This window comes from Dromiciops gliroides, chromosome 5 (assembly GCF_019393635.1).
Source record: "Dromiciops gliroides isolate mDroGli1 chromosome 5, mDroGli1.pri, whole genome shotgun sequence".
NCBI classification, from domain to species: Eukaryota; Metazoa; Chordata; class Mammalia; order Microbiotheria; family Microbiotheriidae; genus Dromiciops; species Dromiciops gliroides.
The window spans coordinates 255,095,175-255,106,975 of record NC_057865.1 but is presented as its reverse complement, the minus strand read 5'-3'; the positions used below and the strand labels follow the sequence as shown (position 1 = coordinate 255,106,975).

General features: G+C 37.1%; 1 long non-coding RNA gene across 1 annotated transcript in view; it reads left to right on the top strand.

Annotated features, from left to right (window-relative positions):
- The first annotated feature begins 269 nt into the window (after positions 1 to 269).
- LOC122729171 overlaps positions 270 to 11,801 on the top strand; it is a 31,500-nt gene continuing 19,968 nt past the window's right edge. The window contains exons 1-2 of the long non-coding RNA XR_006353311.1: positions 270 to 368; positions 6,927 to 7,078. This is a non-coding gene — a long non-coding RNA (uncharacterized LOC122729171). The remainder of the gene's footprint in view (positions 369 to 6,926; positions 7,079 to 11,801) is intronic.

Genomic DNA, 11,801 nt, shown 5'->3' with positions numbered 1-11,801 from the left:
TTTTCATATAGGGAAGAGCAGTAAATAATCTATTTTCCCAATGATACAAGCAGTAAGTAAGGAGGGGGCCAGTTCTCAGCTTTGAAAGGAATGACTTCCAAGGGTAAAGTCATGCTTTAATGTGTTCAGCTCCCAGCACTCCCTGTTCAGAAGCAAACACCTGCAGCAGGATGACAGAAATGCTGTGAGAGAGCAGAAGCAGGGGGAGGGCATGTAATGATACCGATGACATGCCCTGTTCAACATTTCAAGAATTAATTTACAGGGAAAACGAATCTTCACCCAGAGAGAGTAGATCATCACAGAGGATAATTGACTTGTAGCTTACCAGCCATAAACTATGCTGCCCAGCTTAAGTCCGTGCGGAGGTGAGTATCATAGGCATTAATCGTTGCTATTTGGGATTCATAACTCATTTTAGAACTATTCTAAACACCGCCATATAGGCTTCTATAAATAAAGCAAAAAGAAAAGCAGCAAGAAGAGTTTAAAGGGAAAGAAGGGTAGACAGCATAAAATATTTCTGATCTTAACTAGCCCACTTCAGGTAGCCCATAAGTATATAGGGGCACCCTATTTGACATTTCCCTATTTCCATGTCTATAGATTACTGCATCTACAAGTATTAATTAAGCACCTACTATGTGCTAGGCTAAGTACTGCAGATAGAAATACAATCAGTGAAATCTCTCCTACTCAAAAGGGGCTTTCCTTGGAAAATGGAAAACAAGAAGTTAATATTTTCCATTCAGTCATTATTTTCAGTTGTGTCTAACTATTTTTGATCCCATTTGGGGATTTTCTCTGCAAAGATTCTGGAATGGTTTGCCATTTTCTTCTCCAGTTCATTTTACAGATGAAGAAACAGGCAAACAGGTTTAAGTGACTTGCCCAGGGTCATACTGCTAGTGTCTTAATTAATATAACACTAACAAGTTGATATATAAGCATGTAAAATGATGATGATGGTGGCAATGGTAATAATACTAAAATCAGCTAATGTTGAGTTTTTGCTTTAAGGTTTGCACAACATTTTTTTTTTAGTGAGGCAATTGGGGTTAAGTAACTTGCCCAGGGTCACACAGCTAGTTAGTATTAAGTGTTTGAGGCCAGATTTGAATTCAGGTACTCCTGACTCTAGGGCCAGTGCTCTATCCACTGTGCCACCTAGCTGCCCCAACATTTTACATATGTTATCTCATTTGATCTTCCCAACAATCTTATGAAAGAGGTGCAATCAATATCCTTATTAATAGATGAAGATCCTGAGGCTAAAGTTGGTTAAACGATCTACCCAGGATCACAGAATTGAAAGTATCTGGAGAAGGATTATAACTCAGAGCTTTTTGACTCTAAGACCAACACTAATCCCCCATTGTACTATATAAAGAAAATTAAATACAAATAAGAACTAAGTAATTAAATAATCAACCAATCAACAAACCATTAAGCACCTACCATGTGTCAGGCACTGTGTTAAGTGCTGGGGATACATAAAGAGGCAAAAGATAGTTTCTGTCCTCAAGGAGTTTATAATCTATGGTAGTCTGGGATGGAGACCACTAGCAGTTGGGAGGATCTGAGAAGGCTTTCTTAGAAGGTGGTTCTTGAACTGTTTCTTGAAGGAAGAGAGGCAGATGCGAGGAGAGAATTTGTTGTAAGCAAGAGGGATGGCCAACACAAAGGCAAAGAGATGAGGAATGTTGTGTACAAAGAATAAAGAAAAGGCCATTTTCTCTAGATGGTACAATGTGGGAGGAGGAATAATGTAAAGTGAAACTAAAAAGATGGGTTGGAGCCAGATAGTTATATACTTTAAAAGCTAAAAAGATGAGATTAAATGTTATCCTAGTGACAATAAGGAATCATTCCAGTTTATTGAACAAGGAAGTAACAGTAAAAAATGAAAAGCAATGCAATGCAATACAATACGATATAATGCAATACAATACAATACAACAGCATACATTTATTAAATGTGTACAGTGGACTTTGTTAGACATTGGGTGGGGTGGGGGAAGGAAAGAAGAGAGGAGACAATGGCTTTGACAATGTCCCTGTTTTCAATTAGCTCACAACTTAGGACATGGGTACTTACAATAATATAATTTAAATTCTTTTAAAAAATGTTTTATTGATGTTTTGTGTTTATACTCCCTACCTCCAACTTTCTCCTTTAACTAAGAACAATAGCTAAGCAAAACTTCCTAACACAGGGACTGATAGAGGGTATCCAAAAACAACTGTGTTATAAAACAAAAACAAAAACACCAAGGCATCATCAAATTTTAATTATTTTTTAAAAAGCCCTTTGAAGCACTTAGTTAAAAAAAAGAAGAAAAAGAGAGATGCAAAAATAATAACAGCTTACATTTATATGGGACTTTAATTTTCATTGAAGATTCACAACAGCTATATGAGATAAGTATTAAACCCACTTCACAGATAAGAAACTGAAGCTCAGCTTAAGTAGCTTATCCAAGAGCTAATGAGGGATGAATCAAGACTTGAACCCCAGTCTCTAACTCCAAGTCCAGAACATATTTCACTACGTGACACTGTTGTAAGAGGCTAGTCTTGAAGCCTGTTGTTTTTGGTACCAACTTTGGCAAATAACTACCACACCATTTTTTTCCATCCAGTTATTTCATCCCTTATTTATGGCACCTTATTCCCATTAAAAATAAAACGTGCTGTAACTCCATTGAAGCATGTTTCCAGGTGCTTATGGGAAAAATGACATTCATCTTCCTATAACTTTTGTGTAGTATGTGATTTACAGACTACTCAAGATTCATAAAAGTTGAAAAATACCTTATGTCTCTTGATGCAATTCCCCAGTCAAAGAAAGTGGCTGCTTTCTCTAGCTGCATTAGCTTTAGTGCAGAACTAGCACATCTTTATTTTAGGGGGTTGTCTTGAAGGGGGTGAGGAGTCCATCTCATAATCATTATTGATTTAGCTTTCTTGCCACCTGAGGCACAAAAAGGTTTGGCTCTATAGAAATGCCATTCTGACTTAGTTGCCTTAGTGAATTCTGAGGAAGAGAGTTGCTTTTGATCTGAATTAGTATCCCTTTTTAACTTTAGGAATTGCTTCTTTTTTAATCTCATTATAAGTAAAGTTATTTTTATTGAATTTTATGGTGCACTGGTGCCTGGTTGCAGTACAATACCAAGCCTGAATAAATGGACTGGACTGAATTAGGCCGGACTCAGAATATTTTGTATAAAAATAGTTATAGCAAATCTTTTTGTGGTGGCTAAGAATTGGAAATCAAAGGAATGTCCATCAATTGGGGAATGGCTAGACAAGCTGTGGTATATGATGGTGATGGAATATTATTGTGCTATAAGAAATGACAAGCAGGATGATTTCAGAAAGGCCTGGAAAGACTTGTATTAACTGATATATATAGTGAAGTGAGCAGAACCAAGAGAATATTGTGCACAGAGACAGCAATATTGTTTGATGAAGAACTGTGAATGACAACTATTCTCAACAATACAATGATCCAAGACAACCCCAAAAGACTATTGATGAAAGATACTATCTACCTCCAAAGAAAGAACTGATATTGATGGAACAGACCGAAGCATGCTATTTTTCACTTGATTTCATTTTTTCTTTTATTCAAGTTTTCTTATACAAAATGACTAATATGGTAATGTTTTATGTAATCATACATGTATAACCCATATCTGATTTCTTACTGCCTCAGGGAAGGGGTAGGGGAGGGAAGCGGGGATAAAAATTGGAACCCCAAACTATAAATAAAAAGGTTAATACTTTAAAAAGAATTAAAAGGTGGATTAAAAAAGAGAATATTTACACTTAGCAAATCTGTTAGGGCAGCTAGGTGTATAGTGGATAGAGTGCCATGCCTTGAGTCAGGAAAACTAATCCTCATGAATTCAAATCTGGCCTCAGGCATTAACTAGCTATGTGACCCTGGGCAAGTCACTTCACACTGTTTGCCTCAGTTTCCACATCTGTAAAATGATCTGGAGAAAGAAATGGCAAACCTCTCCAGCATCTCTGCCAAGACAACCCCAAGTCGGGTCACCAAAAGTCAGACAAAATGAATTGATTAAATAACAACAAAACTAAACCTATTAGAAGCCCCTGCTATAAAACCTACATTTCAAACAACAATGATGACAAATATAATAAATGTAATAGCCACTGTTCTAGGATGTGGGGGGGGCACAAAGTAAAAAATTAAAAATTAAAAAGTGTCAGCCTTCAAGGATTTCATTTTTTTTCTAGACACTTAGCTAGCCCAGTGCCTAGAACTCTGGAACTAGAGTTAGAAAGACCTGAATTCAAATTTTGCCTCATGCATCTACTACCTAGGATTCTTCTAGATTCCCCAAGACTGCTGAGGCAAGAGTAAATGGACAAAAAGAATTATACCAAGGCTGATGGGTCTTTTTGAATGTTTCTGAAGCTAATCAAACAGCCTCTTCTACACAACCAGAACCAACTACAAAATTCCGCACATGCTCTACAGTCTCCATTAGGTGTTTTCGATCTACATCATCACAACTCTTCCTAAAGAAAGTTTCTCACTGCCCCCTCTCCATAGAGAAGGAAATGACATTAAAGATTCTCTGCACATACATCTGTAAAATGTGGAGCCTGGTCTCCATGACTTTTTGTTGTTGTTGTTGGGGTATTTTTTGCAGGGCAATGAGGGTTAAGTGACTTGCCCAGGGTCACACAGCTAGTAAGTGTCAAATGTCTGAGACCAAGATTTGAACTCAGGTCCTCCTGAATCCAGGGCTAGTGCTTTATCCACTGCACCATCTAGCTGCCCCCTCCATGATTTTTAAGGGCCATTCTAACTTGGGAACTCTGGAGGAGAGAAAAATAACATAAACTCCATTAGAAGAGAGTGGGGGTTTTGGGGGGGAGGGTTTTTTATCCCCAACACCTAAATCAACAACTTGAGCATTATAGGCACTTAATAAAGGACCAGGCACAGTGCTGCTGAGGGGGAGGTATGGTTACTTTCACCTCTGGGAAGGAGAAAGTGTGTTATAAATGTGGGACAATGGAAAGAGTCAGAGATATTTTCAAGTTCCAAATCTGACAATTACTAGCTGTGTGATCTTAGAAAAGTCATGTCACATCTCTGGGTCTCAGTTTCCTTATTTGTAAAATGAGAGGGTTGGAATCTATGATCACTAAGTTCCCTTTCAACTCCAAAGCGATGATCCTTTGAAGTTATGGGGGTCATGTGGAGGTGGGACCTGAGTTAGACTTTAAAGGAAGGCAGGGATTTCATGAGATGGAAAGGGGAAATGAGTGGGCAGAATTTATTTTATGTATGGTGATGAAATAAGCAAAGACACAGAGAAGAGAAAAGGCAAAAAGTGAATGAAAGATGACCAGGGTGTTTCCTGGGTAGGCATGTAGTTAGAACCAAATTATATAGTTGCTGAATTATATGCTTCATTAGGCAGGCAATGGAAAGGCACTGTATTTTTTTTTTTTTGGAGCAGAAGAGTGATATGACCCCAGATGTCAGGTGTTCCTTAGATGACTGAAGAATGAGTGGGATAATCCTTTCGTACACGTGGTGTATGTGTGTATATGTATATATAATATATATGTACATATGCATATGTATGTATGTATATGCATATATGTATATATATATAATGTTACACACATATACCACAGAGATGAATAGTATGTGTATATGTAATTTACAAATACACACTATAGCAGAATTAAGAGAATGAGCCCCAACATGTAAGGAGGTTACATGGGATAGGTCACTCACATTTGTAGCTTTTTACTTGACTCATTCTATATTTAACCTCATCATCCCAAGTTGTAGGATGATAAAGAGGCATGCATAGAAAATAGGTGTTTAATAAAAGCGTGTTGAACTGAATGGAATTAAATTGGGGTCTACACATTTATGAGATCCAGAATCTAGGAAGCAGGTAAACAGTGTAAAGAGCACAGGCTTTGAAATCAGAGGACTTGAGTTCAATACCTCTCCCTCCACACTTACTACATGTATGAGCTTGGGCACACCATTTTAAAATAACATAATAATAATAATAATAATAATAATAATAATACCTAGCATTTATGTAGCACTTTGAGACTTGAAAGGGGCTTTATATTTGGTATCTCATCTGTCCCACATGACAAATATCACTTATTTGATGAACTAGATTAACTTTCCTTATACATAATTACTTATAGCTCTCTATATATTAAATTTTCTAACCTTTTGAAATTAAATGTCAAAATTGATGAATATATAATTAATTAGCAATTAAATCAAAACAAAGATAGAAGTAATTATTTATAGTATTTAAGCTATGAGAAAGATCATATCTAGATGCATTTTAAATCATCACTATAAGAAAAACACATTCTCATACCACTTAGTTCATTTAGAATTTTGAATAAAGTCTGTATCACAAGATAAAGTTTATGAGAGTTCCATAAAGATATAAAAAAGGGGGCAGGTAGGTGGCACAGTAGATAAAGCACCGGTCCTGGGTTCAGGAGGACCTGAGTTCAAATCTGGTCTCAGACATTTGACACTTCCTAGCTGTGTGACGCTGGGCAAGTCACTTAACCCTGATTGCTCCCCCCAAAGATATAATAGACATAAATTATCTTCATAAAGACAATTCTTTCTCTTTGTCTTCTCCAGATTATCTATAGCCATGCCAAGAAAACAATGTCTTCATCTTCTCACAAACTATCACTTATAGAAATCTTTCTCCAGGCTCACTGCTTATGAAATTCTTTCCATAATAACAAATGTAACAATATTCAAAATAACAAATGGAGGTTCTCTCAGGAAAAAAAGTTTTTCCTCATCCTGTTTCTCTCTGTTTTCCACATAGTTTCTCTCAAACCATTTTCAGCAACTCTTTTTTTTTTTTCTTCAGTTATCTCAAGAACTTCCATCCCCAACTGTTGAATCTTTAAATATTCCATTTGACTCTTAAAGCTAAAGTAATAGTGACTATCGCTGTTGTTGGAGAAGCTTTTGAAGCCGGGATTATCTGTGTGCTGCCCCTATAGCTACTGGATGAAAAAGGTATGGATAATTTACAATCTCTATTGTTAGAAGGATAACTAGATGAATTCATCGAAGTACTGAAAAAAGGAAGCAGTCTTCCTCCACCAGTCACTCTCCTCTCCAATACAACCTCCACACAAATGTCAAACTAATCTTCCTAAGGCACAGAACTGACTATATCATTCCTCTTATCAAAAACCTTCTGTGCTGCCTTATTTTCCCTATTATAAAATGCCAAAGCCTTAGTCTTGACAACCTGACACCAACTTAAAAATTTAGAAACTTATTTCAAATAATTCCCCTTTAAACACTCTACATTCCATTCAAACTGCATTTATGAATTGTCTTCAAATGCAACATCCATCTCCCACCTCCTTTCATTTGTCCAAGTCTGAAATACATTCCCTCCTCCTCTCCAACTTCCTCCAATCCCTTCTTTCTTTCCAGACTCAACTCAGGTCCACCCCTAAGGCCCCCAGGTGTTTTTACTATGTGCTTCCTCAAATTATCTTGTATTTACTGCTTTATGTCCATGTGGCGACCCTTCAGACCAAAATAATATAAGCTTCTTGAAGTCAAGGGCAGTTTTGCTTTTGTTTTTGTAACTCTGGCACCTAATGCAGTTTCTAGGGCACAGTTAATAGGTGTTTAATAAAAACCTGTTGAACTGACTTGAATTGAAGTATAAACATCTATGAAATCCAGAATTCATTGGAGTAGGAGGCAGGTGATATATTGAAAAGAGCAATGGCTTTGAAATCAGAGGACCCAGATTCAACACCTCCTCCTCCGTGACGACTACATGTATGATCCCGGCATGCCATTTAAAAATAACAGTAATAATAGTTAGCACTTATATAGCACTTTAAGGTTTACAGAGGACTTTATATTTATCTCATTTGTCCCAAATGACAACTGTGTGAGGTAGAGGCTATTATTATCCCCATTTAACCGGTGAAGAAACTGAGGCAGTCAGAGGCTAAGTGATTTACCCAGGGTCACACAGCTTCTAAGTGTCTGAGCCCAGGATTCAAACTCAGGTCTTCCTACACCAAATCCAACATCCTCTCCATTGCATCTTTCCTCCTTTTCCCTGGGTCTCATTTTCTCAAGTATAAAATGAGGAGGTTGGACAAGATATTCTCTGAAATCTTTGCCAGCTCTGAATCTATGACCCTATTGAGGAATAGAGCTCTCTGTATCCGTGAGACCTTTCCTTTTGCAAAATTCACCAAAGCACCACTGTCTATTACTGATCATTTTCTAAGAGGTAACAACTCTGTATTGTCCTGTTCAGGGGAATCATCTCCTTCAGGAAAGATCAGTAACAAAAATAGAATAGATTTATGTGGCAAAAAATCATACAAAGTACTTCCAAGTGACATAGTTCTGTGAACTCCAGCAAGAGTGAACATACCAGAGATTCTCAGCCCTTTTTGAGGTCTCCCAAGTGCTGTGATAAATATAACCCATGAAACCTAATAGGCACAATTTAAAGAGCAAAACTTTAGAGTGTGAGTATATTTCAGTCCTGGCAAGACTTAATGGCAAATTCAGTGTGCCTCAGTTAAAGTCTTTCCACTTATGAGAGAAGGGGTAGTTTTTTTCCCCAAAGTGTATTGCATCAAGTTGAACCCCTGGGTATTCAAGTCTTTAATCAAGGGGTCTGTAAAAACCCAGAATGGCTGAGATGTGCCTAGGTGCTTTATATAAGTCTCAAACATCAAGATTTTGAAATGCAGGGTGTCCCCAAAGCCTTCGAGCTGTATTAGGACTTAAAATTGCATACAAACTTAAGCTATTAGAACTTAAAACAGCACTAAGACTTTATGGACAGCCTATATAAATCATTTTGGTCCCAGTGTGAAAAGTCAGATGATCTGGGTTCAAATCACAGCCCTATTATTTACTACCTATGTGAACTTTGTAGGTCACTAAACTTCTCAGTTTCCTAATCGGAAAAAACGAGGGGGTTAGTTTAGGTGACCTCAAGGGTCCTTTCCAGGTCTAAATCAATCATACTCAAGCTTTTCCCACCACAAATGTTGTATAAAAATCCTTTTAAGAAGCACCTCTAGGCTAAAAGAGGTAGCTAGTAACCCAGTGAATAGAGCACTGGGCCTGGAGTCAGGAAGACATGAGTTCATATCTGGCCTTAGACACTAACTACTGAGTGACATTGGACAAATCACTTAATCTCTGTCTGACTTGGTTTTGTCATCTGTAAAATGTGGTTAATAATAGGACTTACCTCCCACGGTTTTTGTGAGGATCAAATAAGATATTATTTTTAAAGTGCTTAGCCCAGAACCTGACATAGTAGTCACTATATGAATGTTAAGTATTATTATTATTACTATTATTATTATTATGTCTTTTTAGATGAGGGACAGTAAAGTATAGTGGATATAGTGCACTGAACTTAAAATCAAGAAGTGGAAGTAATTAAGGACAGGACCTGTGATGTCATTTTTTATATGGGAAAACTCTCCACCAAAGGCAACATACCTGATTTGGAATCAAGAAGGAAGGTGAAGGTGGGGAAGAGAGAAGGAAATAGGGACAGGATCATTGATACTGAGAATTCACAGATGAGAAAACTCCCTCTAGTCACACGCTATTATTATCTTCTCAGCAAGTTATGCTCTTAGAAAGTTGTTTGGGGGGCATCAAGACATTAGGTCATTGTGACTTGATGAATGTCACACAGACAGAAAGGTAGGATTCTCAGTTAGATTTTCCTGATTCTGAAGTCAGTTTCCCGTACAAGATGTCAAGTTATATCTATGGAATCAATTAGGCTGCTTTCAAATCATGCCTCTGAAAATTACTAGATATGTGTGACCATTAAACTTTGTGAATCTCCGTGTGTGTGTGTTTTTTCTTCTGTAAAATAAAGCTAAGAATATATAACCTATATGAGATTGCTCTCTGAATTGAGGAGGGGGAGGGAATGGAGGGAGGAAGAAAAGTTTGGAACTAAAAATCTTATGAAAACAAATGTTGAAAACTATCTTTACATGTACCTGGAAAATAATAAAATACTTTTATTATTTTAAAAAATAAGGCTATTAATATCTGGTGCTCTTCTAAAGTAAGAGGACACGGGTTCAAATCTCTCCTCTGGCATTTTCTATATGTATGACTTTGGACAAATCCTTTAATTTCTCTCAACCTCAGATTACTCATCTGTAAAATGGGGGTGTTGGGATTAGATGGATGATGACGACCCCTCCAGCCCTATATTTGTGATCCTAGGATATACCCAATAGCTACCTAATAGGGCTGTTGTTAGGATCAAATGAGAATGTATTTAGAACACTTTTCAGGGGCTTTACAAATTGCAGTCATTATCAGGAGGTGCTCAGAATTCTAATTTGATTATCAAAACAAATCTTTACCAGCATAATGACTTCAATTATTGCTTCCTAAGGTAGTGTTCAAAATCCCAGACATAATGGGGAGAGGAGAGCAGAGGCAACAGGAAAAGGAGATACTGATACAGATCTAGGCAGAATAAGAAAGAGGAGGAGGAGAAGAAGGAGGAGGAGGAAGAGAAAGAGGAGGGAAGGAGAAAGAGAAGAAAAAAGGAGGAAGAGGAGGAGGAGAAAGAAGAAGGAGGAAGAGGATGTAGCTATTTAAAGCCCAAAACATGCTTTTATATATGTTATCTCATTTGATAAGGAAACATAGTCCATTTAAAATTTCCAAGGTAACTGAATTTTGTTGTTATTCAACTGTTTTCAGTCATGTCTTACTCTTTGTGACCCCTCTTTGAGGTTATTCCAACAGAGATACTGGAGTGGTTTGCCATTTCCTTCTCCAGCTCATTTTACAGATGAGGAAACTGAGGCAAACAGGGTGAAGTGACTTGCCCAGGGTCACACAGTTAGTATCTGAGGTCAGATTTGAACTCATGAAGATAAATCTTCCTGATTCCAAGCCAGGCTCTCTGTTCATTGTGATACCTAGCTATTCTACCTAACCAAAATTATGTAAGCAGTAATAGATATTCTCTCTAGAATGTTTTCATGACATTTCTCTAATCTTCTATCAAGTTTAAAATGGGGGTAGGGGAATTCAGTAGTTTTTAAACTGAGCTTGGCTGGTTATAGTGATATACTCCTGCAACCAGCTACCAGGAAAGCTGAGGCTCGTGGATTTCTTGAGCTCTAAAATACTGATCTGTCGTGGGCTGATACTAGGGGTGTGCAAGAAGCAGCAAGAGCCTAGCCAGGAGACTCAATTGTTAAATTTTCAGAGTGAGCATTTACATCTTGGAAATCAATGAATGCTAGAAATTGGGGATCCATTGATCATTCTATTCATTGTCTAGACATAAGAAAACAATGGAGAAAATGTTAATAATGCAAATATGTTGTACCTTTTTGGAGAACCACAGGGGTCTATGAAGGCTACTGACCATTTTTGGTCATTATCAAATGAGAGAATTGATGTAAAGTGCTTTGTACCTCCTGGCACTTTCCCAGTCACCTTCCAGAACCTTCCCTCTAAGACTACCTCTGTGTGTCTTGTATGTAACTAGTGACTTACATGCTTGTTTCCACTATTACAATCTATACTTCTGGAAGACAGGGACTGTGTATTTCTTGGTGTCTACAGCAATTAGTAGAGTACTGGGCATATAGCAAACACTTAATATATATAAATAAATATATATAATATATATTTAATATATATATAATATATATTTATATATAATAAATATATATAAATAAAT